Source organism: Oncorhynchus kisutch, linkage group LG14, assembly GCF_002021735.2.
Source record: "Oncorhynchus kisutch isolate 150728-3 linkage group LG14, Okis_V2, whole genome shotgun sequence".
Taxonomy (NCBI): Eukaryota; Metazoa; Chordata; class Actinopteri; order Salmoniformes; family Salmonidae; genus Oncorhynchus; species Oncorhynchus kisutch.
In genome coordinates, this window is record NC_034187.2 from 48,133,015 (window position 1) to 48,158,957 (window position 25,943).

The following is a 25,943-nucleotide window of genomic DNA, read 5'->3' on the forward strand; positions in this document are numbered from 1 at the left end:
GCGATAAGGGTATCAACACCATATCTTTACACAAATCATATTAGAGTTGCCACCGAGTCAATTCTTAATATTATTTCTGAGTCTCTGTGATATTTGTCCCAGGAAGGAACGGAGCAAGGCCTCACGCTGCGATTGAGAGACATGCCGCTAAATGCCAGTAATACAGAGGAGGGGTGACACACATTGTGTCATCGATGTCACGGCAACCCATCCCTGCTGTCTTGCTCTGTATCATAGCCAGTTTTGGCATCAGCCGAGCCTTTTCTGTCATGCCAATATGGCTGCTTGGTGTATGGTGCCCAAAATCTGTCTCGCTGTACTATTTTGCTAAAGAAGTTAGAAAAGAGGCAATCTCTATTGCAAAACCAAATGTGTCAAATGTAGAATGAGCTTCAGTCATGAAGCTGAAAGCTCACAGTACTTTCTGATTATGATCTGACTCACAACATGTGGCAATATCACAACACAAAGACCCATATACATATTTTGTGAAGCAGGGGATTAAATCATTACCTCTTTAAGTGTAGCTTTGGAGTTGGTGGCAGGTCTAATACATTGCGTAATTATTCCCATAACCATTTGTCCTGCATTAGCGCCCTCTCTGAATGCAGTAGGAGTAACATGGTAGGTTTTTTGCAAATGTATATTAAAAAAAACAGCAATACCTTATTTACATAAGTATTCAGACCCTTTGATATGAGTCTCGAAATTGACCTCAGGTGCGTCCTGTTTCCCTTGATCAGCCTTGAGATGTGTCTACTACTTGATTGGAGTCCACCTGTGGTAAATTTAAAAAAAACTGGTTTTGCTTTGTTATTACAGGGTATTGTGTGTAGATTGATCAGGGGGAAAGAATAAGGCTGTAACGTAACAAAATGTGGAAAAAGTCAAGGGGTCTGATTACTTGCCGAATGCATTGTATGCCTCATATTCTCATTTTGAATCAGACCTTCATTAGACTTTCATGAGGGTGCAGAAAGACAACCCACTGCTTTTACTGTATCTACTTTACATTAGATCCCCAGTCACAAAGGTATCGGGAAGTGTTTGGCAAACAATGATGTATGGCACATACCCACAACCATGCATTATCATAAAGAGTAGCACAGTTGTTAGATAATAGGAGAGAAAATCATTTTTCAGCCCCTGAGCCAGACAAAGCACCTAGATTGGGAGGGCAGCTTTTAGAATGTAACTACTAAGTATTGGGTGTAAATTAGGCATTCATTCTCTGGAATGAGACCCTCCATAGCAATTCACTGAGTTGATGGAGGCAAAGAAATTAGAGGGATGATGAGAGATTGAAAAGATATGAGGGAAAGAGAATGAACAACAGACAGGGATCATAGCCTCGGAAAATGAAGTCAGGTAAGAGGAAAGAAAGAAAGAGACGAAACAAGTCCATTAGGAAGCTAGGCAGAGAAAATCGAGGGAGGAGAGGCAGTGAGAGAAAGGGCAGATTGGGAATAATAACAACAGGAAAGGGCATTTATAAACATGTCTCTATAGTAACCAGCTGGTAATTTGGCTGGTGGGAGAGAAAGAGGGGGAGATAGCGGGATTTATCACCGCCACCAGAATCAGACTGGTTATTATAGTGAGAGAGGGAGAAAAAAGAGAGATCTAGAGAGAAAATGAGAGTGAGAGGAGAAGGAGGAGTTAGAGGGTGAAAGAAAATAAAGAATAGATCAAAAGTGAGAGACAGCAAGATACAGACAAAGAAGTAGAAGCAGAGGTGAACGAAAAAGAGATAGCGGGGATAAAACATGCAGATTTGCAGAAAAACAAGAGATGATTGTCTTCCTTCCCCGGAACAAAATAAAAAAGGAGGTAATCTTCCCTTGGGTTCCATAATTCTGGTGATAGTGCTGTAGTTTGGCCCTGCTGTGGGAGTGGTTACATCTCACTGTCTGCGTCCGAAGGGGGACCCTATTCCCTCTATAGTGCACTACTTTGACCATGCGGGCCCTGGTCAAAAGTAGTGCACTATATAGGGAAAAGGGTGCCATTTCGGACACACCCTCTTTTTATTACACCGTTCTCAGGGTGCTTTACCCTGGCTGTGTAAAATCACAAGCATTTACAGCCAACCTATACTAGGAGGCAATAATGTTGTTAGGAAGAGACAAAAAGGGGTGAGATTGGGCATTTAAGATAGAGGTCATTTATACTGTATCGCTACGTGCTCAACATACTTCACCATTTCCCTTGTGAGGACATTTCCCAGGTCCCCACGAGGACAAAGGCTATTTTAAGCTTAGGGGTTAGATTTAGAGTCAGAATTAGGGTTAGGCAGTGGTCACCAACCTTTGCTGAGTCTAGATCACTTTCTGGATCAAAATGCAAGCGGAGATCTACCACTCAGAGGTTTTTTTAAGCATGACTTAACAAAATAAGCCTATGCAACATTTACCAATTAAAAACAGTTCTGTAGCAATGAGGTTTGTGCATTAGACTATAGGCCCAATACATTATCACTTCATATTGGCTATGCTTCAATTACCCTGCCAATGTTGTTCTTCTCAGATCGTTCCTTTGACCAGAGAAAGTGAAATATTCCTTGATATTAAAAGACGCAAACTGCTAATAATAACAATGCAAGCTTATCGAAACACTATACCCATTCATTGCAGCTGCAGTGCTGGATACACTTATAAAGCTTATATGGCTTATAAAAGGTGTTGAACAAAAGGAAAGGGGGATACCTAGTCAGTGGTACAACTGAATGCATTCAACTGAAATGTGTCTTCCGTATTCAACCCAACCCGTCTGAATCAGAGAAGTGGGGGGGGGGGGGGGGACTGCCTTAATCGACATCCACCTCATCGGCACCCGGGGAACAGTGGGTTAACTGCCTTGCTCAGGGATAGAATGACAGATTTTTACCTTGTCAGCTCGGGGATTTGATCCAGAAACCTTTTGGTTACTGGCCTAATGCTTCTACCCGCCAGGCTACCTGCACTGTCACCAAAGTGTTGACAGTGCTGAATAACAACTCAAACACAAACTTACACATACAAACAGCAGCTTTTAGCTATATTTGTTGAGTGTCTTGTCATGGTTTTAAAAGTTCTGAAATTTCACAGTATCAACTCTATGGCTCGAGGAAACTGTGCAGACATGGTGAGCTACACTACATGAGTATGTGGACACCTACTAATCGAACATCTCATTCCAAAATCATGGGCATTAATATGGAGTTGGTCCCCCCTTGGCTGTAATAACAGCCTCCACTCTTCTGGGAAGGCTTTCCACTCAATGTTGGAACATTGCTGCTATAACAGCCTCCACTCTTCTGGGAAGGTTTTCCACTCAATGTTGGAACATTGCTATAACAGCCTCCACTCTTCTGGGAAGGCTTTCCACTCGATGTTGGAACATTGCTGCAGCGACTTGATTCCATTCAGCCACAAGAGCATTAGTGAGGTCAGGCACTGATGTTGGGCGATTAGGCCTGGCTCGCAGTCGGTGTTCCAATTCATGCCAAAGGTGTTTGATGGGGTTGACGTCCTGGCTCTGTGCAGGCCAATCAAGTTCTTCCACAACGATCTCAAGAAACCATTTCTGTATGGACCCTGCTTTATGTACGCACGGGGGAATTGTCATGCTGAAACAGAAAAGGGGCTTCCCCAAACTGTTGTCACAAAGTTGAAAGCACATAATCATCTAGAATGTCATTGTATGCTGTAGCATTAACTTTACAGTTGGCACTATGCATTGTGGCAGGTAGCGTTCTTCTGGCATTCGCCAAACTAGTCTGTTGGACTGCCAGATGGTGAAGCGTGATTCATCACTCCAGAGAACACGTTTCCACTGCTGAGTCCAATGGTGGAGAGCTTTACAACACTCCAGCTGACGCTTGGCATTGCGCATGGTGATCTTAGGCTTGTGTGCGGCTCCTTGGCCATGGAAACCCATTTCATGAAACTCCCAACGAATAGTTATTGTTGCTTCCAGAGGCGGTTGCAACCGAGGACAGACGATTTTTACACACCTCAGCACTCGGTGGTCCCATTCTGTGAATTTGTGTGGTCTACCACTTCGCAGCTGAGCCGTTGTTGCTCTTAGACATGTCCACTTCACAATAACAGCACTTACAGTTGATCAGCAGGGCAGAAATTTGACGAACTGACTTATTGGAAAGGTGGCATCCTATGATGGTGCCACGTTGAAAGTCATCGAGCTCTTCAGTAAGGTTATTATAGTGCCAATGTTTGTCTATGGAGATTGCATGGCTGTGTGCTCAATTTTATACACCTATCAGAAACAGGTGTGGCTAAAATAGCCAAATCCACTAATTTGAAGGGGTGTCCACATACACTATATATATATACAAAAGTATCTGATTGGCCAGCGGCAGGCTTATAGGTGCACTTGATTTGCTCTCTGGGCCTGACAGGTAGGCGGAGATCGACCATGAGACACCTGAAATGGTTCAAATTGGGAACACTTTGACTTCCCCGGCACTAGGGCTGCTGAATCAAGTGCACCTGCTGCCAACAGCATTGGGTTTTTACAGAAATGTTTGGTGATCAACCACTGGGTGTTACGGTTTTCTAGTGGTGATGAAGGAGAGTCGGACCAAACTGCAGCGTGTCGATTGCGATCCATATTTATTTAAACAAAACGTAAACACGACTAAACACTAAACACTACAAAACAATAAACGTAATGAAAACCGAAAACAGCCTATCTAGTGCAAACTAACAGAGAGTACAAGTAAGACACTAAGGACAATCACCCACGACAAACTCAAAGAATATGGCTGCCTAAATATGGTTCCCAATCAGAGACAACGATAAGCACCTGCCTCTGATTGAGAATCACTCCAGACAGCCATAGACTTTGCTAGAAAACCCCACTAGCTACAATCCCAAATATATACACACACCAAAACCCCAAGACAAAACACACCACAATACAAAAACTCCATGCCACACCCTGGCCTGACCCAATACATGAAGAAAAAACACAAAATACTTAGACCAGGGCGTGACAGAACCCCCCCCCCCTAAGGTGCGGACTCCCGAACGCACCTCAAAACAATAGGGAGGGTCCGGGTGGGCGTCTGTCAATGGTGGCGGCTCCGGCGCGGGACGTGGACCCCACTCCTTTAATGTCTTAGTCCCCTCTCCCTTCGTCCCTGGATAGTCCACCCTCGCCGCCGACCATGGCCTAGTAGTCCTCACCCAGAACCCCACTGGACTGAGGAGCAGATCGGGACTGAAGGACAGCTCGGGACTGAGGGGAAGCTCAGGAGTGAGAGGAAGCTCAGGAGTGAGAGGAAGCTCAGGAGTGAGAGGAAGCTCAGGCAGGTAGATATATCTGGAAGAGTCTGGTTGACTGGCAGATCTGGAAGAGTGTGGTTGACTGGCAGATCTGGAAGAGTGTGGTTGACTGGCAGATCTGGAAGAGTGTGGTTGACTGGCAGATCTGGAAGAGTCTGGTTGACTGGCAGATCTGGAAGAGTCTGGTTGACTGGCAGATCTGGAAGAGTCTGGTTGACTGGCAGATCTGGAAGAGTCTGGTTGACTGGCAGATCTGGAAGAGTCTGGTTGACTGGCAGATCTGGAAGAGTCTGGTTGACTGGCAGATCTGGAAGAGTCTGGTTGACTGGCAGATCTGGAAGAGTCTGGTTGACTGGAAGAGTCTGGCTGAATGGCAGATCTGGCGGCGCTGGGCAGACTGGCGGCGCTGGGCAGACTGGCGACGGTGGGCAGACTGGCGACGGTGGGCAGACTGGCGACGGTGGGCAGACTGGCGACGCTGGGCAGACTGGCGACGCTGGGCAGACTGGCGGCGCTGGGCAGACTGGCGGCGCTGGGCAGACTGGCGGCGCTGGGCAGACTCGCGGCACTGGCTGCTCCATATAGGCTGACAGCTCTGGCGGCTTCTTACAGACTGACAGCTCTGGCGGCTCCGTGCTGACTGGCGGCCCTTGCAGACTGGCAGCTCCTTACAGACTGACAGCTCCCTGCAGACTGACAGCTCCGAGGAAAGACTGACAGCTCCGAGGAAAGACTGACAGCTCCGAGGAAAGACTGACAGCTCCGTGCAGACTGACAGCTCCGTGCAGACTGACAGCTCCGTGTAGACTGACAGCTCTGGCTGCTCTATGTAGACTGACAGCTCTGGCTGCTTCATGCAGACTGACAGCTCTGGCTGCTCCATGTAGACTGGCTGCTTCATGCAGACTGGCAGGTCGGGCTGCTTCATGTAGACTGACAGCTCTGGCTGCTCCATGCAGACTGACATCTCTGGCTGCTCCATGCAGACTGACATCTCTGGCTGCTCCATGCAGACTGACAGCTCTGGCTGCTCCATGCAGACTGACAGCTCTGGCTGCTTCATGTAGACTGACAGCTCTGGCTGCTCCATGTAGACTGGCAGCTCCTTGCAGACTGATATCTCTGGCTGTTCCATGCAGACTGACATCTCTGGCTGCTCCATGCAGACTGACAGCTCTGGCTTTTCCATGCAGGCTGGCAGCTCTGGCTTTTCCATGCAGGCTGGCAGCTCTGGCTTTTCCATGCAGGCTGGCAGCTCTGGCTTTTCCATGCAGGCTGGCAGCTCTGGCTTTTCCATGCAGGCTGGCAGCTCTGGCTTTTCCATGCAGGCTGGCAGCTCTGGCTTTTCCATGCAGGCTGGCAGCTCTGGCTTTTCCATGCAGGCTGGCAGCTCTGGCTTTTCCATGCAGGCTGGCAGCTCCAGCTGTCGAGTATGGAGCGAGGACGAGTATGGAGAGCTAACCCAGGTGCCATCAAATCCCCAACACGTTCTGTCGGGCGAATTCCATTCAAAATGCACCAACACAGCAACTCCCTCATTTCTCTCTCCTCCAATTTCCCCATTAACTCCTTCACAGTCTCTGTTTCGCTCACCTCCAACACCGGCTCTGGTTCTGGTCTCCTCCTTGGCTCCTCACGATAAACAGGGAGAGTTGGCTCAGGTCTGACTCCTGACTCTGCCACACTCTCCCTGAGCCCCCCCCCCAATTTTTTTGGGGGGGGGCTGATTCTCAGGCTTCCATCCGCTACGCCGTGCTGCCTCCTCATATCTGCGCCTCTCAGCTTTCTCCGCCTCCAGTTCTTCCTTGGGGCGGCGATATTCTCCAGGCTGAGCCCAGAGTCCTTTACCGTCCAGTTCTTCCTCCCATGTCCATTTCTCCAGGTGGCGCAGCCTCTCCCACTGCAGCTGCTGCTGCTCCTGCTGCTGCTGCCTCTCCTGTGGCTCCTGCCTGTTAACATGCTGCTTGGTCCGTTGGTGGTGGGTGATTCTGTTACGGTTTTCTAGTGGTGATGAAGGAGAGTCGGACCAAACTGCAGCGTGTCGATTGCGATCCATATTTATTTAAACAAAACGTAAACACGACTAAACACTAAACACTACAAAACAATAAACGTAATGAAAACCGAAAACAGCCTATCTAGTGCAAACTAACAGAGAGTACAAGTAAGACACTAAGGACAATCACCCACGACAAACTCAAAGAATATGGCTGCCTAAATATGGTTCCCAATCAGAGACAACGATAAGCACCTGCCTCTGATTGAGAATCACTCCAGACAGCCATAGACTTTGCTAGAAAACCCCACTAGCTACAATCCCAAATATATACACACCAAAACCCCAAGACAAAACACACCACAATACAAAAACTCCATGCCACACCCTGGCCTGACCCAAGACATGAAGAAAAAACACAAAATACTTAGACCAGGGCGTGACACTGGGTTAGGAGTTAGGTTTACAGTTAGGGGTTAAGGATAGGGTTTTGAGTTAAGGTTAGGGTAAAGATTAGGGTTGGGTTAGGGTTAGGGAAAATAGGAGTTGAATATAAATAAATTGTAGGTCCCACAAGGATAGTAATACAAAAAATATGTGTGTGTGTGTGTGTGTGTGTGTTGTTCCTGTTGCTATGGCTGTTCTGTCACCTCCAAGTTTCTTTCTGTCAGGGGGCTGCAATGCTTTTGTTATGTGACATGCTGCATAAGAAGCACATGCTCTTTCTGTCACACACTCAGACACACAATCACATACACAAATCAAATCAAATCAAATTGTATTTGTCACATACACATGGTTAGCAGATGTTAATGCGAGTGCAGCGAAATGCTTGTGCTTAGTTCCGACAATACATTAATATCCAACGAGTAATCTAACCTAATAAATTCACAACAACTACCTTATACACACACAAGTGTAAAGGAATGAATAAAAAAAAGATATATATATATGAATGAGTGATGGTATAGAACGGCATGGCAAGATGCAGTAGATGCAGTAGAGTACAGTATATACATTTGAGATGGGTAATGTAGGGGATGTAAACATTATATGAAGTGGCATTGTTCAAATACACTAGGAGACAAAGAGAACATGTTACAGGTCCCAGTTTTGGGACTGGTGCAGTAGATAATTGTTCCTGTAACACTGGATAAATTATGAAACAGAAAAACGTGGCCTCTCTTTAAAAGGTTCTCTCAATTATTTTATTCAACATTCTCTCAAGTGCAAATCGTCTTTCTGTCTTTTCATTGTATTTCAATGTTTTATTTTGTTTTCTTTAAAGTCTGTTTAATCATTTGTCTTGTAAATCCCTGACATATTATTTCAGAAACATAAAAAAATACATAAAAATATTAAATTCCAATCCAATTCACATCCTAAAATTCTTTATATTTCTACCTCAAAAACATTTACTCTTAACTTTAATTCACCTGTTTAGGTTATAATTATGTAGTTGACTGTTGCCCACTGTAGCCCTATAGGACTCTAAAACATGAAAGCCTTTAAAGACTGGTATAACTCATTAAAAATTACTTTATTACTTTACCCAGCTAGCACAGTGGATCTGGTCCGATTCCGGCTGAGAGTCGGGGCACTCGGCTGAGAGTCAGATTCGGCCGAGTCTGGGCCGCCTTCGGCAGAATTACTTATGGCTAGGATGCGGGGATTGAGCTCGGGCCGATTCCAGTATAAGTTGTCTGGCCCAAATGTATTACTTGGGCCAAGGGGTGATTCCGGTGAGAGTTATCTGGCCAATATGTATTACTTGGGGCTCGGGCCAATTCATGTTGAGAGTTATCTGGCCCAAATGTATTTCTTGGGGCTTGGGTTGATTCCGGTGAGATTTATCCAAGAGTTATCTGACCCAATGTATATTGTGTTTGGCTCTGACAGAGATGACGCCTCGCTTCACATTCTTAGGAAACTATGCAGTATTTTTTTTTTTTTTACGTATTATTTCTTACACTGTTACCCCAGGACATCTTAAGTCTTGTTACATACAGCCGGGAGGAACTATTGGATATAAGAGCAACGTCAACTTACATACATTATGACCAGGAATACGACTTTCCCCAGGCGGATCCTCTGTTTGAACCAGCACCCAGGACAATGGATTGGATCCCAGTAGGCGACCAAAAACAACGACGCCACCGAAGGGGCAGACGGAGCAATATTCTGGTCAGGCTCCGTAGAAGGGCACATTGCCCACCCCTCCCGAGTATACTACTCTCCAATGTCCAGTCTCTTGACAACAAGGTAGACGAAATTCGAGCAAGGGTTGCCTTCCAGAGAGACATCAGAGATTGTAACATTCTTTGTTTCACGGAAACATGGCTCACTCGGGATACGTTATCAGAGTCAGTACAGCCACCCGGTTTCTTCACGCATTGCGCCGGCAGAAACAATCATCTCTCTGGGAGGAAAGAAGGGCGGGGTGTATGCCTCATGGTGTGATCATAACAACATACAGGAACTCAAGTCCTTTTGTTCACCTGAGCTAGAATTCTTTACGATCAAATGCCGACCGTATTATCTACCAAGAGTATTCTCTTCGATTATAATCACAGTTGTGTATATCCCCCCCAAGCAGACACCTCGATGGCCCTGAAAGAACTTCATTGGACTCTATGTAAACTGGAAACCACATATCCTGAGGCTGCATTTGTTGTAGCTGGGGATTTTAACAAGGTTCATCTGAAAACATGGCTCCCTAAATTTCATCAGCATATCGAATGCGCAACCCGGGCTGATAAAACTCTGGACCATTGCTACTCTATTTTCCTCGACGCATACAAAGCCATCCCTCTCCCTCCTTTCGACCAATCTGACCACGACTCCATTTTGTTGCTCCCACCCTATAGACAGAAACTGAAACAGGAAACGCCCGTGCTCAGGTCTGTTCAACGCTGGTCCGACCAATCTGATTCCACGCTTCAAGATTGCTTTGATCACGTGGACTGGGATATGTTCCCGATAGCATCGGACAATAACACTGATGTATACGCTGATTCGGTGAGTGAGTTTATTAGCAAGCGCATCAGTGATGTGGTACGCACGGTGAATATTAAAACCTTCCCCAACCAGAAACTGTGGATTGGTGGCAGCATTTGCGCAAAACTGAAAGTGCGAACCACTGCTTTTAATCATGGCAAGGCGACCGGAAACATAACCAAATCCCTCCGCAAGGCAATCAAACAAGCTAAGCGTCAGTATAGAGACAAAGTAGAGTCGCAATTCAATGGCTCAGACACGAGATGTATGTGGCAGGGTCTACACAGACGACACAATCGCAATCACACTGCATACTGCCCTAACCAATCTGGACGAGAGGAATACATATATAAGAATGCTGTTCATCAATTACAGCTCAGCAGTCAACACCATATTACCCCCCAAACCCATCATTAAGCTCGAAACCCTGGGTCTCGACCCCGCCCTGTGCAACTGGGTCCTGGACTTTCTGACGGGCCGCCCCCAGGTGGTGAGGGTAGGGAACAACACACTCCACCCCACTGATCCTCAACACTGGGGCCCCACAAGGGTGCGTTCTCAGCCCTCTCCTGTACTCCCTGTTCACCTATGACTGCGTCGCCATGCACGCCTCCAACTCAATCATCAAGTTTGCAGACAACACTACAGTGTTGGGCTTGATTACCAACAACGACGAGACAGCCTACAGGGTGAAGGCCCTCAGAGTGTTGTGTCTGGAAAAGAACCTCACTCAACGTCAACAAAACAAAGGAGATGATCGTGGACTTCAGGAAACAGCAGAGGGAGCATCCCCCTATCCACATCGATGGGACAGTAAGTGGAGAAGGTGGAAAGTTTTAAGTTCCTCGGCATACACATCACGGACAAACTGAAATGGAGAAGAAATTCGGCTTGTCACCAAAACAATCACTCACAAAGTTTTATCACCTCCTGGTACAGCAACTGCTCCGCCCACAACCATAAAGCTCTCCAGAGGGTAGTGAGGTCTGCACAACGCATCACCGGTGGCAAACTACCTGCCCTCCAGGACACCTACACCACGCGATGTCACGGGAAGGCCAAAAAGATAATCAAGGACAACAACCACCCGAGCCACTGCCTGTTCACCCCGCTATCCTCCAGAAGGCGAGGTCAGTACAGGTGCATCAAGGCAGGGACCGAGAGACTGAAAAACAGCTTCTATCTCAAGGCCATCAGACTGATAAACAGCCATCACTAACCTTGAGTGGCTGCTGCCAACATACAGACTCAATCTCTAGCCACTTTAATAATTAATAATTGGATGTAATAAATGTATCACTAGTCACTTAATATACTGTATAACAATGATTTCCATCACCAAAGAGTCCAACGTCACCATTTTTGCTAAGAAAGAGATTGGGCTTAAGACACAGACACATCTACATATGCAAGCAATTCACTCATCTCCCTCTGAAAGCTGGAGAAGGAATGTCCTGTTAATCTCTCTCCTCCTCTCTTCTCCTACTCTCTCCCTTGATAAGAATCCACGATAAGACACCGGTAAACAACGAGAGGCCCAGACTTACCAGTTTACAGTGTCACCAGAGACCAGGGTATCCCTCACAGGGACTAACAAAGGCAGCGATAAATAACAGTGCACAGTTGACTCCTAAGACACAACCGACACAACACAAGACTTGAGAATTAATCACAAAACGCTGTGCAACTGGGTCCCATTGCCAGAGCCTATCCTGTATGCAGTGGTGACTACAGTAGTGTTAGTCAGAGGGTACTTCCCAAATGGCACCCTATTACACAGCCTCAGCATATGGTTGCCTGTGTGATTGATGGTGGTACAGGGTCTCAGGTGAGGTATCTCACTGCTTTATAAACTCCACACGGACGTCATGTGACACCAGCTAAAAGCGTGTGATCCATTCCATCCTCAGCTCTGTGCTGTCATACGTGGGAAGCGTATTCCACATGGACCCTACGGTTACATGCACACACATGAGGATGTATAGTTTTTTGTGTTTTGCACATGCCAATACACACAAGATAGATTAAAACAGTGGCACAAATCATAGAAAAACATAGATGCCAACAACCATAATGTAAGTATGTGCAAGAAGAGAAATATAGAATAATTATACATATGCAAGTGCATTTTATTCATTCCTTGGCACCATAAACTAATGTGATCCATAAACAAGTACTCTGAGTGTACAAAACATTAGGAACACCTTCCTAATATTGAGTTGCACCCCTTTTTGCCCTCAGAACAGCCTCAATTTGTCGGGTATAGACTCTACAAGGTGTCAAAAGCGTTCCACAGGGATTGTGGCCCATGTTGACTCAAGTTGGCTGGACCATTCTTGATACTCAAACCGGTGCGCCTGGCATCTACTAACATACCCCGTTCAAAGGAACTTCAATATTTTGTTTTGCCCATTGAATGGAACACATACACAATCCATATCTCAATTGGCTCAATGATTAAACTTTCTTCTTTAACCTGTCTCCTCCCCTTCCTCTACACTGATTGAAGTGGATCAATAAGGGATCATAGCTTTCACCTGGATTCACCAGTTCAGTCTGTGTCAAGGAAAGAGCAGGTGTTTCTTTTGTTTTGTACACTGTTTTGTACACAGTGTATTTATGGATGGTAGCTATATTATTATTTTATGGTTTATTATTGATTTGGATTTGGGCAGCCTGCTGTATTATTTGTCTTTGATTGGAGAATATAATAATAGAGAGAAAAACAATGTCCGCTTCTCTCCATTATCTGGGGCATTGTTTGAGAATCAGATTACGCTATGCAAATTCAGGATACTTTATCGGTGAGACAAAGCTCGAAGTTTAGGTGCAGAGAAAGAAAATCACTCAGGGAGGAGAGCATGTTGGGCCCAAAACATGGAGGATGTAAAGCAAAGACCATCCATTTTGCATGTGATAAACAAAAGAAAGAAGAATCCAGGCCGCTAGAAGGTGCTTCAGTCTCAGTCCCCTCTTTGAGCCATAGTGTGCATCCTAAATGGCACCCTATTCCCTACATAGTGCACTACTTTTGACCAGAGCCCAATGGGTCCTGGTCAAAAGTAGTGCCCTAAATAGGTATTAGAGTGTAATTTGGGAGTCAGTCCTAGTCCTAAACGCTGTATTACAGAGACAGTGCCCTTACAGACTTCCAGGGCTGCCAGTGTTTGCCTATCTGTCCAGGAGGATAGAGTCCTATCACTGGAGCATTTGGGCTAATCCCGCTAATCCCAGCTCTCCCCGTGGGCGCCTCGTGTTGGCTTCCCTCCTTTGATCCGAGGCTGTTGTAAAAAGCGCCCATATTGTCCACAACTACGGGGCTCTTCCCACTTCTGACGGTTATTCTCAACACGCAGGTCCGAAGGGAAAAGAGGAGCTTGGCAGTAGCCACCTTTCTCTCTCCTCCAAAAATATCCTCCTCTCTAATCCTCCTGGAGCAGATAGGAAGAGAAGAAGGGAATGGTGCAGGTTGTCTTCCAAGGTAGAATATTGGATTCTACTCGATGCCCATTTCAATCCCATAGAGCCTTGGTGTGATGAGTAATCAAGTCTAAATGGTTGGAATTTTACTGAGGACAGACTTCTTTACTGATTAAATTCCGTACAATCAATGATAAAATATATCAGTTGAATTAGGGTAACAGGATTAGGGTCACTTTCACTTCGAAAGACTGCTGTTCCTAAAGACAAATCTGTTTTTCCTCCATTTAAAGACTGACATGCTGACCACATCGCTTGGCAGTGTGTGCGCGAGCGTTGCAAAATAAATGTACACATACATTATTCAATCATTGCACACGCACTGCTCACACTGTCAAAGAACGTCTGCGTTGCCAGGCGCTAAAATATAACTTGGTTCTATTTGTGATGCTTGACGCACTGCAAGTCCCGCTTCTCCCATCTCCTCATTGGTTTTTAGGCGCAAATACCCACATGGGTGATTGAAAGATGAACTGAGGTCCACACTCGCTTTTATCTGTGGATTAATTGTCAGAGTAAAGGACTTTGTGCATTTCAGGTAAAATACCAACCCAATGTTTGTATCCCAGGACAAATTAGCTAGAAACAGCAAGCTAGCTAGCTAAATTACTTAATTAATTATTTTCGACCTGTCCCCAAATCAATTAAGTTGATTCGTTTTGAGTGGACAAAATCAACATGCGCCCAATGCCGCACACGTGCGAGTGGTCTGGTCAGCTTATAAGGACAGTCCTTAAAGACTGAATACTGGACCTACAGTATATATTATGCCATTACTAATATTTTGAAGACCCTGATGCAGACAGTTTCGGAGTAACAAAAGTTTATTACAAAAACAGGGGGAGGGCAAACGACAGGTCAAGGGTAGGCAGAGTGTTAGTGTGTTGTAAAACATAGATATGAGTGTATTTTGTTTACACATGGATCAAGCTTAGCATTTCCAGTTCATTTTGACAACAGGATTTCACAGGGATTATTTATCATCATTCCTATCAAAGGGGAAAATCTAATTATGGTTACCCTTTTACACTGTCAATGCGATCATTGCACATTTATGCTAATAGTATTGTTTTTTGCTTTTTTATGTTTGTGTGAAATTGTATGTGTTGGCTTATTTGTATTTTAGTGTGTGTGTGTGTGTGTGTGTGTGTGTGTGTGTGTGTGTGTGTGTGTGTGTGTGTGTAGATGTCATTCAAGGAATGGACTGTGAATTCTGTGAGGCTGCAATAAGCGTAAAGATCTGAATTAACTTCTTAGTATGGTGCCTGCTTTAGATTTTATTTTCCTAATTAATACAACATCTTGTAAACATTACATGCTGCTGTTTCTCGTTTCCTGTTCACTCTGAATTATCTAAAGGTGCTTTTTTCCCCCTCTGTACCTCGCTGTCAAACTTCAAGGAAATGACCTGGAAGGGGTTTGACCTTTCCTTGTCTAGTTCTCCCCAGCAAGCTGTCAATAACAATGATGACAGTAATGTAATCTGCGAAGAATATTCATAAAAACAACAGAGATTAGATATTGGCTATAAAATATGAAAATATTGAAATGATTTTTTATTTTTTATTATCTGTTTTGTTTTCTATCATATTAACTTCTTAGTATTCCAGTATCTCCTGCCACAGAGCACCCATATATCGGTACAAAAACAAAAAAATGTCACTAATAAGCACTTGAACTGTCATTCCACCATAATCACCAGTGTTCCCTTTCAATTGACACCATGATTATAAGTGTCTCCTATTTGCAAATTTAAAAGCCTTTAAATGTCCATATGGTAAAACAAAATGACTCAAGTAAAAGTGAAAGTCACCCAGTAAACTACTACCTGAGTAAAATTATTTGGTTTAAAAAAAAAAGTTAATGTAATTGATAAAATGTACTTAAAGTGTCAAAAGTAAAAGAATACATAGTTTCAAATTCCTTATATTAAGCGAACCAGACGGCACAATCTTGAAGTTTTAAATTTACAGATAGCCAGGGGCACGTTCTCCAACACTCGGACATAATTTACAAACAAAGCATTTGTGTTTATTGAATCCGCCAGATCAGGTAGTAGGGCTGACCAAGAATGTTATCTTCATAAGTGTGTAAATTAGACCATTTTCCTGTAATGCTAAGCATTTAAAATGTAACGAGTACTTTTGGGTGTCAGGGAAAAAAGTACTTTATCTTCTTTAGAAATGTGGTGAGGTAAAAGTAAATGTTGTCAAAAAATAAAAATAGTAAAGTAAATACCCAAAACAAACTACTTTCAGTTGAAATCGGAAATTTACATACACCTCAGCTAAATTAATTTCAACTAAATTTCACAATTCCTGACATTTAATCCCAGTAAAAATTCCCTGTCTTAGGTCTGTTAGGATCAGCACTTTATTTTAAGAATGTGAAATTTCTGAATAATGGTTGAGAGATTGATTAATTTCAGCTTTAATTTCTTTCATCACATTCCCAGTGGGTCAGAAGTTTACATACACTCAATTAGTATTTAGTAGCATTGCCTTTAAAATGTTTAGCTTGGGTCAAACGTTTGGGGTAGCCTTCCACAAGCTTCCCACCATAAGTTGGGTATATTTTGGCCCATTCTTCCTGGCAGAGCTGGTGTAACTGAGTCAGGTTTGTCGGCCTCCTTGCAAGCACACGCTTTTTCAGTTCTGCCCACAAAATGTCTATAGAAAAGAGGTCAGGACTTTGTGATGGCCACTCCAATACCTTGAATTTGTTGTCCTTTAGTCATTTTGCCACAACTTTGGAAGTATGCTTGGGGTAATTGTCCATTTGGAAGACCCATTTGCGACCAAGCTGATGTCTTGAGAAGTTGCTTCAATATATCCACATCATTTTCCTGCCTCATGATGCCATCTATTTTGTGAAATGCTCCAGTCCCTCCACCCCCACAACATGGTGCTGCCACCCCTGTGCTTCACGGTTGGGATCGTGTTCTTCGGCTTGCAAGCCTCACAATTTTCCATCCAAACATAACGATGGTCATTATGGCCAAACAGTTATATTTTTGTTTCATCAGATCAGAGGACATTTCTTCAAAAAGTACGATCTTTGTCCCCATGTACAGTCGCAAACCATAGACTGGCTTTTTTATGGCGTTTTGGAGCAGTGGCTTCTTCCTCACTGAGCGGCCTTCCAGGTTATGTCGATTTAGGACTCGTTTTACTGTGGATATAGATACTTTTGTACCTGTTTCCTCCAGCATCTTCACAAGGTCCTCTGCTGTTGTTCTGGGATTGATTTGCACTTTTCGCACCAAAGTACATTCATCACTAGGAGACAGAACGCATCTCCTTCCTGAGCGGTATGATAGCTGCATGGTCCCAAGGTGTTTATAGTTGCTTACTATTGTTTGTACAGATGAACGTGGTACATTCAGGAGTTTGGAAATTGCTCCCAAGGACGAACCAGACTTGTGGAGGTCTACAATTTTTTTCTGAGGTCTTGGCTGATTTCTTTTGATTTTCCCATGATATCAAGCAAAGACTGTAACGTTTGTCATCGGAAGGATACCAAGGTACAGCGTGGTAGGTGTACATTGTTTTATTTAAATGTTCCACCAAGAAAAACAATACAACAACCGAACCGCTTCATCGTGCAAACTACATGCACTCAAACAAAGACAAGATCCCACACTGAAGGAGGGAAAAAGGGCTGCCTAAGTATGATCCCCAATCAGAGATAATGAAAGACAGCTGCCTCTGATTGGTAACCACACTCGGCCAAACACAAAGAAATAGAGAACATAGAATGCCCACCCAAATCACACCCTGACCTAACCAAACATAGAGAATAACAAGGATCTCTATGGTCAGGGCGTGACAAAGACGCAGTGATTTTGAAGGTAGGCCTTGAAATACATCCACAGGTACACCTCCAATTGACTCAAATGACGTCAATTAGCCTATCAGAAGCTTCTAAAGCCATGACATTATTTTCTGGAATTTTCCAAGTTGTTTAAATGCACTTAGTGTATGTAAACTTCTAACCCACTGGAATTGTGATACAGTGAATTATAAGTGAAATAATCTGTCTGTAAACAATTGTTGGAAAAATTACTTGTGTCATGCACAAAGTAAATGTACTAACCGACTTGCCAAAACTATAGTTTGTTAACAAGAAATTTGTGGAGTGGTTGAAAAATGAGTTTTAATGACTCCAACCTAAGTGTATGTAAACTTCCGACTTCAACTGTAAGTTGTACTTGAAAGTATTTTTTACTTAAGTACTTTACACAATTGAGTATAATGTGCTACCAGCTGCCTGCTGTGAATAGGCTGTCTCAGAGCTTCCTGTCCGCTTGGCTGCTGGTGCTCAGTGAATTGTCATGGGCCATTCTCTCCCTCTCCCTTCTCTCTCTCCTCTCCATACATATTCTCCTTCATTTCCCTCTTCTTCTCTTCCTCCTCTCTCTCTCTCTCTCTCTCTCTCTCTCTCTCTTCTCCCTGTCTCTTCCTCTTCTTTCTCCTCTCCTCTGTTCCTTCCTCTCTCTCAGACTGTAGCCTCGCGGCCCCTATCAGTGTCACCCTTTCCAGCTGCTGTGTTTGCCCAGGGCTTTCTGTGGGTAAGCAAAGCACAACTCCTGCTTCTCACCCCGGATCATGGTGCACCGTGTGAGGAGTGTCTTTATCAGGATTAGGCCCCTGAAAATGACGAGCATGTGGAGTGGATCGGCCGAAGTCTATGTTAGAACAGCGCTGGGACGGATTAACACAGCACATAAGTGTTTGGTCGGGCCGCAATACTGTGTTTAAGAATCGGAAGGCTCAGAATTTTTTTTTATAATATGTAGATGTTCCGAAGGGTTCTGTATATGGTATTACTATAGGGAAGAGCTCAGTAGGACTTGCTCTATTCCAAACAAGCTTCTTAAACCGAACATAAACTAGGCCTACATCTAGTCAACAAAAATGATGGGGGCATCAGATATAAATCAAAAACAAATATGTAGACGTTCGGAGGAGTTATGTGTTTGGTATCCCAGTTACTCAACAGTAATTCTATATGGTATGTTCTCACTAGTGTTGCACAGTATACTGAAACTTAGCCTGCACTGGGAGTCTGGGCTGCATAATGTTAGCTCCCCACTCATGCACAGAAGTTAACACTCTTTAATAATGCATCACAGCATATACAAATGTTGAAACTGTTAATGACTGTTTGGAAAACAATGTCCATACAGGCTAGAACACTTTACAATGCAAGAAGCTACCGGTCACTTCCAGCTTTAAAGGCTAAGTTCCTTGCTATTTTACAGCTAAAGCTATAACATCATTTCAAAGATGATTGCTAACAAAACTTTATTCATTCACTTAAGTCTTTATCACGTCTTTCACAAAGATTATCTATTGCCTCAGAGAACTGATTGTGGTGTGGATAGGGCTCCTACAGGTGATCTCTCTCTTGATGTTTAAAGAGACAAGGCACACTTTTATAAAATACGTCTATGAAAATGTTGTTGATCAGTACAATAAAACAAGTCCCACATGCAAGGGAAACAGATTGTTTGTCAACTGTAGCCGCATGAAATCAGCCAACAAACTCAATGATTTAATGCATGCACACACTCCTATAGACTGCATTCACCTGTATTGTGAATATGTCTAGGCTACATCTTAATTTACCTAGTTTATCAATAGAGATGTACCATTCAAATAAATGATTACTATTAGGTTGTGACGTAGTTAAATGGGTAAAAACAAAGTCAAATTGATTGTATTATTGTATAATTCATGTATTAATGCATGCACTGTCACGGATCCCCAGGTACTGCTGCTCATTCTGCTTACCAGTTCCGGAGGTCTACGTCACCGGCTTTCTAGGCTTCACTGAACGGGATTCATTATCATCAACCCCGGACTGTCTTGTCTGATTACACACACCTGGTTCCCATTTCCCCTGATTAGTATGCTATATATGTGCCCTCTGTTCCCTCTGTCAGTTACTGTTCCCATGTTCGTTGGTGGTGTGAGTACCTCTGTGTTGGTGCAGCTGTTATGCTGTGTACTATATATATATATATATATATATATATTGTGTATTACGGTTATCGTGGCGTTCAACAAGGTTTGGGTACAGCCCAGTGTTTTTGTATACGTGCTTGTTTTGGGTGTATTAAAAACCCCTATTGTGTATTCCTGCACCTGTCTCCAAAATGATTTATACCAGCGTGGCATGCACATGGCTGTCACTTAATGTATACACATGTAAAAGGTTTCAAATGTAATGTTATTGAACTCAAAAGACACCCTACAATTGAACAGAGCAGTAGCTGAGTTTATCTGTCTGGATAAAGTCCCATTCATAAGCCTTCTTATTTTTAGCATGGTATCGTTTTGATATTGTTTTGGTATCGAGTATCGTGATATCAAGTAAGGTGACAACACGTGTAATCGCATTACTGCTACACACATTAGTAGTGATTACATTGTATTAGACATTATGGGACTTAGTAATGTGAGTGAGCTCTGTGATAGATGCCTGGGACAGAAAGAAAAGATTGTGTGGCAGAAAGAGTCACCTGAGTCCCAAAAATCAGGTGCAACCCCAATAAATATTGTGTCGTACGGCCACAGAATAACTGTCCACTTTAATTTCACATTTTCCTACAGTATTTGCCTGCATAATTAAGACTCTGAGGAGCCTCTGAAACCATCTGTGCAGGTAAACTAATGAGTGCATCTTTCTCTTTCTCATCCCTTCATTCTCTCTCTCCTCTTGGACAGAGAGAATGAAGGGATGAGAAAGATGCACTCCTGAGTTTAGCCATAGACAGTGTTCGTTGTGGAAGAATTACATAGTTTGAAGACTACCGACATGTCCCCTGGATACCGAAAGCCTCGTGCAGTTTCAGCCCAACAGTTTTTGGAGCTCTCTCTCTCGGAATGTGTGAGTGTGTCTTACGTGTATTAATTCAATTTAGAAGACAAACACAGAGGCACAGCAGACTGCAGGAGGGCAGCCAGAGAGAGAAGCAGAAAACATAAGGAGAGAAAAATATCTGGTTTTATGTCTCTCCCAGACTCCCATTATTCAATGAGACTCTATTCTTTACATAACTCTCTCCGATACTGTTCATTGGGTTTAGGAGAATATACACCCATAATAAAGTGAGGAAGATGGGACCAACAGGTGAGAAAACACATTAAAAAAGAGAGCAGTCAACAGACCTTGGCCGTGTCCTAAATGGCACACCCTATTCCCTATATAGTGCATTTCTTTTGACTGGTCAAAAGTAGTGTACTTTATAGGGAATAGGGTGCCATTTGGCACACAGTTCTCAACTCCCACAACAACAAGCTGGTCCCTAAGGTAAAAGAGAGATGAGAGGAGCCATCAAGACCATTGGGAGGGCTAGAATACATTACTGTCATTCCAGAACACAGATTCGGAGACTCAAAGGAGGCAGAGTAGTGCTAAAGAAATGTAGCAACAGAGTACGTAGCAAAAGAATGTGGCAAATTCTGAAACATTTCTGTAGTGCTGTAACTGTCAATGGTATTGTAGCAAGACTGATATTGGAAGTTGTAGTGTAAAACTGATATTGAGATGACATACGTCAACAATATATGTAACTGGAAGCTATGGTACAGTATGTTAGACATACAGGAACCACTCAGAACATGTCAAGGCTAACACAGGAGAAAAGGGTTGGATGTAATGTATTGAACTGTGAATGAATGTAGTAAAACAATGTAGTACAGCACGTAACATCCTGTAGCCTTCAGGCGATATCACTCATACCATGTTCTCCATGGACTTTCTGCATGTTTTAAAACTGACTGAGCAATGAAAATCATATTTTAATCAATTAATCCATCTGTATTGTTTAATAAAAATCTTATGCGGAGGTGAGAAATGAAATGCATGATCATTTGTCATGTATGATGTCAGTCATGATGATAGATCAGATTTTCATTTTAAATTATTGGTTCAATATGTATGGTAAAACAAGTCCCAGAACACATATTGTTAACATAGTGGATATTATGCTTAGGATGAACCAGATTACTGTCCACTGTCACTTTTTCAATTAGTAATATCATGGCCCTCTCAAGGCTTTTAAATAGACCATAATAATGTGATATAGCTTTCAAGGCATCATCTTTTTGATAATTGCATTCTTCCTAGGAAGGTCCTCCTTTCATTTAACAATGATGTGTCTCTGAGACTCTAAGTGGCATATTCTTTGTCTGCTTCCCAAATGGCACCCTATTTCCTATGGGCCATGGTCAAAAGTAGTGCACTATGTAGGGAATAGTGGACCATTTGGGACGCAATCTTGAGAGTGAGTTATATTTGGTACAGTTTTCTCTTTCCTCATATCTAAAAAGGCTCTGACGAGAAGGATAGGAGGCCTGCGAAGTCTTTGAAGCAACTGTGAATTTTAGAATTTTCAAAGGAGCGGGGGGAGAAGGGAGAAAAGGGAAGGAGTGAGAATGTAACATGAAGAAATAGCTTGAGAGACAGTGTGTTTAGGAGAAAGAGGGGGGGAAGAGGGAGTGAAGGAGAGAGGGAGTGAGACAGAGAGAGTACAGTTCCGCCCTGTGAGAGGAGTGCAGTGACCGTGAAAGTTCTTAAATAAACACTGCAAGAGAGTAGGAGAGGGAGAGAGAGGGAGAGGGCCACTCAGAGGAAGAAAGAGAGCAAAGAGAGTGAGAGAGAGCCGGTCATCCTTACGGGCAGGGGAGAAGGCTAGGGAGAGTGTCCACTCAGAAGGAGGGAGAGAGTGAAAGCCAAAGAGCAAGGGAGAGCGAGAGCGAGAGACGGAGAGCGAGAGGGAGGGAGGGAGATGGAGGAGGGAAGAAGGGAGGGAGAGAGGGAGAGCCACATAGAAAGAGTGAGAAAGAGCAGGCCACTTGGAGAGAGAGAGAAGTTATATATATTCACTTTATATATTATCTACCTCACTTGCTTTGCAAATAAAGCCCTTGAATTGAAGTTAATCCAAAATCACTCCCTTACACTTCCCCTCGCCCCATCAAATCAAAATGTATTTGTCAAATGCTTCGAATACAACAGGTGAAATGTTTACTTTACAAGCCCTTAACCAACAATGCAGTAAGAAAATACAAAAAAAAAGTAAGAGATAAGAATAATTAAATAATTAAAGAGCAGCAGTAAATAACACTAGAGGGGCTATATACAGGGGGAACCGGTACAGAGTCAATGTGAAGGGGTAATTGAGGTGATAGGTACAGTTGTCGAAAGTTTACATACACCTTAGCCAAATACATTTAAACTCAGTTTTTCACAATTCCTGACATTTAATCCTAGTAAAAATGCCCTGTCTTCGGTCAGATAGTATCATCACTTTATTTTAAGAATGTGAAATGTCAGAATAATAGCAGAGAGAATTATTTATTTCATCTTATATTTCTTTCATCACATTCCCAGTGGGTCAGAAATTTACATACACGCAATTAGTATTTGGTAGCACTGCCTTTAAAATGTTTCACTTGGGTCAAACGTTTGGGGTAGCCATCCACAAGCTTCCCACAAATAAGTTGGGGGAATTTTAGCCCATTCCTTCTGACAGAGCTGATGTAACTGATTCAGGTTTGTAGGCCTTCTTGCTCGCACATGCTTTTTCAGTTCTGCCCACACATTTTCTATCGGAAAGAGGTCAGGGCTTTGTGATGGCCACTCCAATACCTTGACTTTGTTGTCCTTAAGCCATTTTGCCACAACTTTGGAAGTATGCTTGGGGCCATTGTCCATTTGGAAGACCCATTTGCGACCAAGCTTAATAACTTCCTGACTGATGTCTTGAGATGTTGCTTCAATATATCCACATCATTTTCCTGCCTCATGACACCATCTATTTTGTGAAGTGCACCAGTCTCTCCTGCAGCAAAGCCCCCCACAACATGATGCTGCCACCCCCGGGATTCACGGTTGAGATGGTGTTCTTTAGCTTGCAAGCCTCCCCCTTTTTCCTCCAAACATAACTATGGTCGTTATGGCAAAAATAAAATCTATTTTTGTTTCATCAGACCAGAGGACATTTCTCCAAAAAGTATGATATTTGTCCCCATCTGCAGTTGCAAATCGTAGTCTGGCTTTTATATGTCAGTTTTGGAGCAGTGGATTCTTCCTTGCTGAGCAGCCTTTCAGGTTAATGTCGAAATAGGACTTGTTTTACTGTGGATATAGATACTTGTGTACCTATTTCCTCAGCATCTTCACAGGGTCCTCTGCTGTTGTTCTGGGATTGATTTTCACTTTTTGCACGTTCATCTCTAGGAGACAGAATGTGTCTCCTTCCCGAGCGGTATGATGGCTGTGTGGTCCCATGGTGTTTATAATTGCGCACTATTGTTTGTACAGATGATCTTGGTATCTTCAGGCATTTGGAAATTGCTCCCAAGGATGAACCATAGTTGTGGAGGTCCACAATTTTTTTCTGAGGTCGTTTGATTTTCCCATGATGTCAAGCAAAGAGGCCATGAGTTTGAAGGTAGGCCTTGAAATACATCCACAGGTACACCTCCAATTGACTCAAATGACGTCAATTAGCCTATCAGAAGCTTCTAAAGCCATGACATCATTTTCTGGAAGTTTCCAAGCTATTTAAAGGCACAGTCAACTTAGTGTATGTAAACTTCAGACCCACCGGAATTGTAATACAGTGAATAATAAGTGAAATAATCTGCCTGTAAACAATTGTTGGAAAAATGACTTGTTTCATGCACAAAGTAACCGACTTGCCAAAACTATAGTTTTTTATCAAGAAATTTGTGGAGTGGTTGAAAAATTCGTTTTAATGACTCCAACCTAAGTGTATGTAAACTTCCGACTTCAACTGTAAGCTGTACTTGAAAGTATTTTTGCTTGAGTACTTTACACAACTGATTATAATGTGCTACCAGCTGCCTGCTGTGAATAGGCCCTCTCAGAGCTTCCTGTCCCCTTGGCTGCTGGTGCTCAGTGAATCATCATGGGCCAATCTCTCCCTCTCCCTTCTCTCTCTCCTCTCCATACATATTCTCCTTCATTTCCCTCTTCTAATATTCCTCCCTCTTCTTTTTTGTCTCCTTTTTTCTCCTCTCCTTCTCTTCCTCCTCTCTTTCTATTCTCTCTCCTCCCTGTCGCTTCCATTTCTTTCTCCTCTCCCCTGTTGTTGAAAAACGAGTTTGAATGACTCCAACCTAAGTGTGTGTAAACTTCCGACTTCAACTGTACATGTAGGTGGAGTTACTAAAGTGACAATGCACAGATAATAACAAAGAGTAGCAGCAGCATAGAAGAGAGTGGGAGGGAATGACATTGTTCTTCGTAGTCATTTGAGTCTCATGGCTTGGGGGTAGAAGCTGCCTCTTGGACCTAGACTTGGCGCTCCAGTACCGCTTGCCGTGCGGTAGTAGAGAGAACAGTCTATGACTAGGGTGGCTGGAGTATTTGACCATTTTTAGGGTCTTCCTCCGGCACCGCCTGGTATAGAGGTCCTGGATGGCAGGAAGCCTGAACTCAGTGATGTACTGGGCCATAAACACTACCCTCTGTAGTGCCTTGCGGTTAGAGGCCGAGCAGTTGCCATACCAGGCAGTGATAATACCCGTTAGAATGCTCTCGATGGTGCAGCTGTAAAGCCTTTTGAGGATCTGAGGACCCATGCCAAATCTTTTCAGTCTCCTGAAGGGGAATAGGTTTTGTTGTGCCCTCTTCAAGACTGTTTTGGTGTGCTTGGACCATGTTAGTTTGTTGGTGATGTGGACGCCAAGAAACTTGAATCTCTCAACCTGCTCCACTACAGCCTCATCAATGAGAATGTGGGTGTGCTCGGTCCTCCTTTTCCTGCAGTCCACAATCATCTCCTTTGTCTTGATCACGTTGAGGGAGAGGTTGTTGCCTGGCACCACACGGTCAGGTCTCTGACATCCCCATAGACTGTCTCATCGTTGTCGGTAATCAGGCCTACCACTCTTGTGTCATCAGCAAACTTAATGATGGTGTTGGAGTCGTGCCTGGCCGTGCAGTCATGAGTGAACAGGGAGTACAGGAGGGAACTGACTACGCACCCCTGAGGGGCCCCCGTGTTGAGGATCAGCGTGGAGGATGTGTTGTTACCTACCCTTACCACCTGGGGCAGCCGGTCAGGAAGTCCTGCTGGATCCAGTTGCGGAGGGAGGTGGTTAGTCCCAGGGTCCTTAGCTTAGTGATGAGCTTTGAGGGCA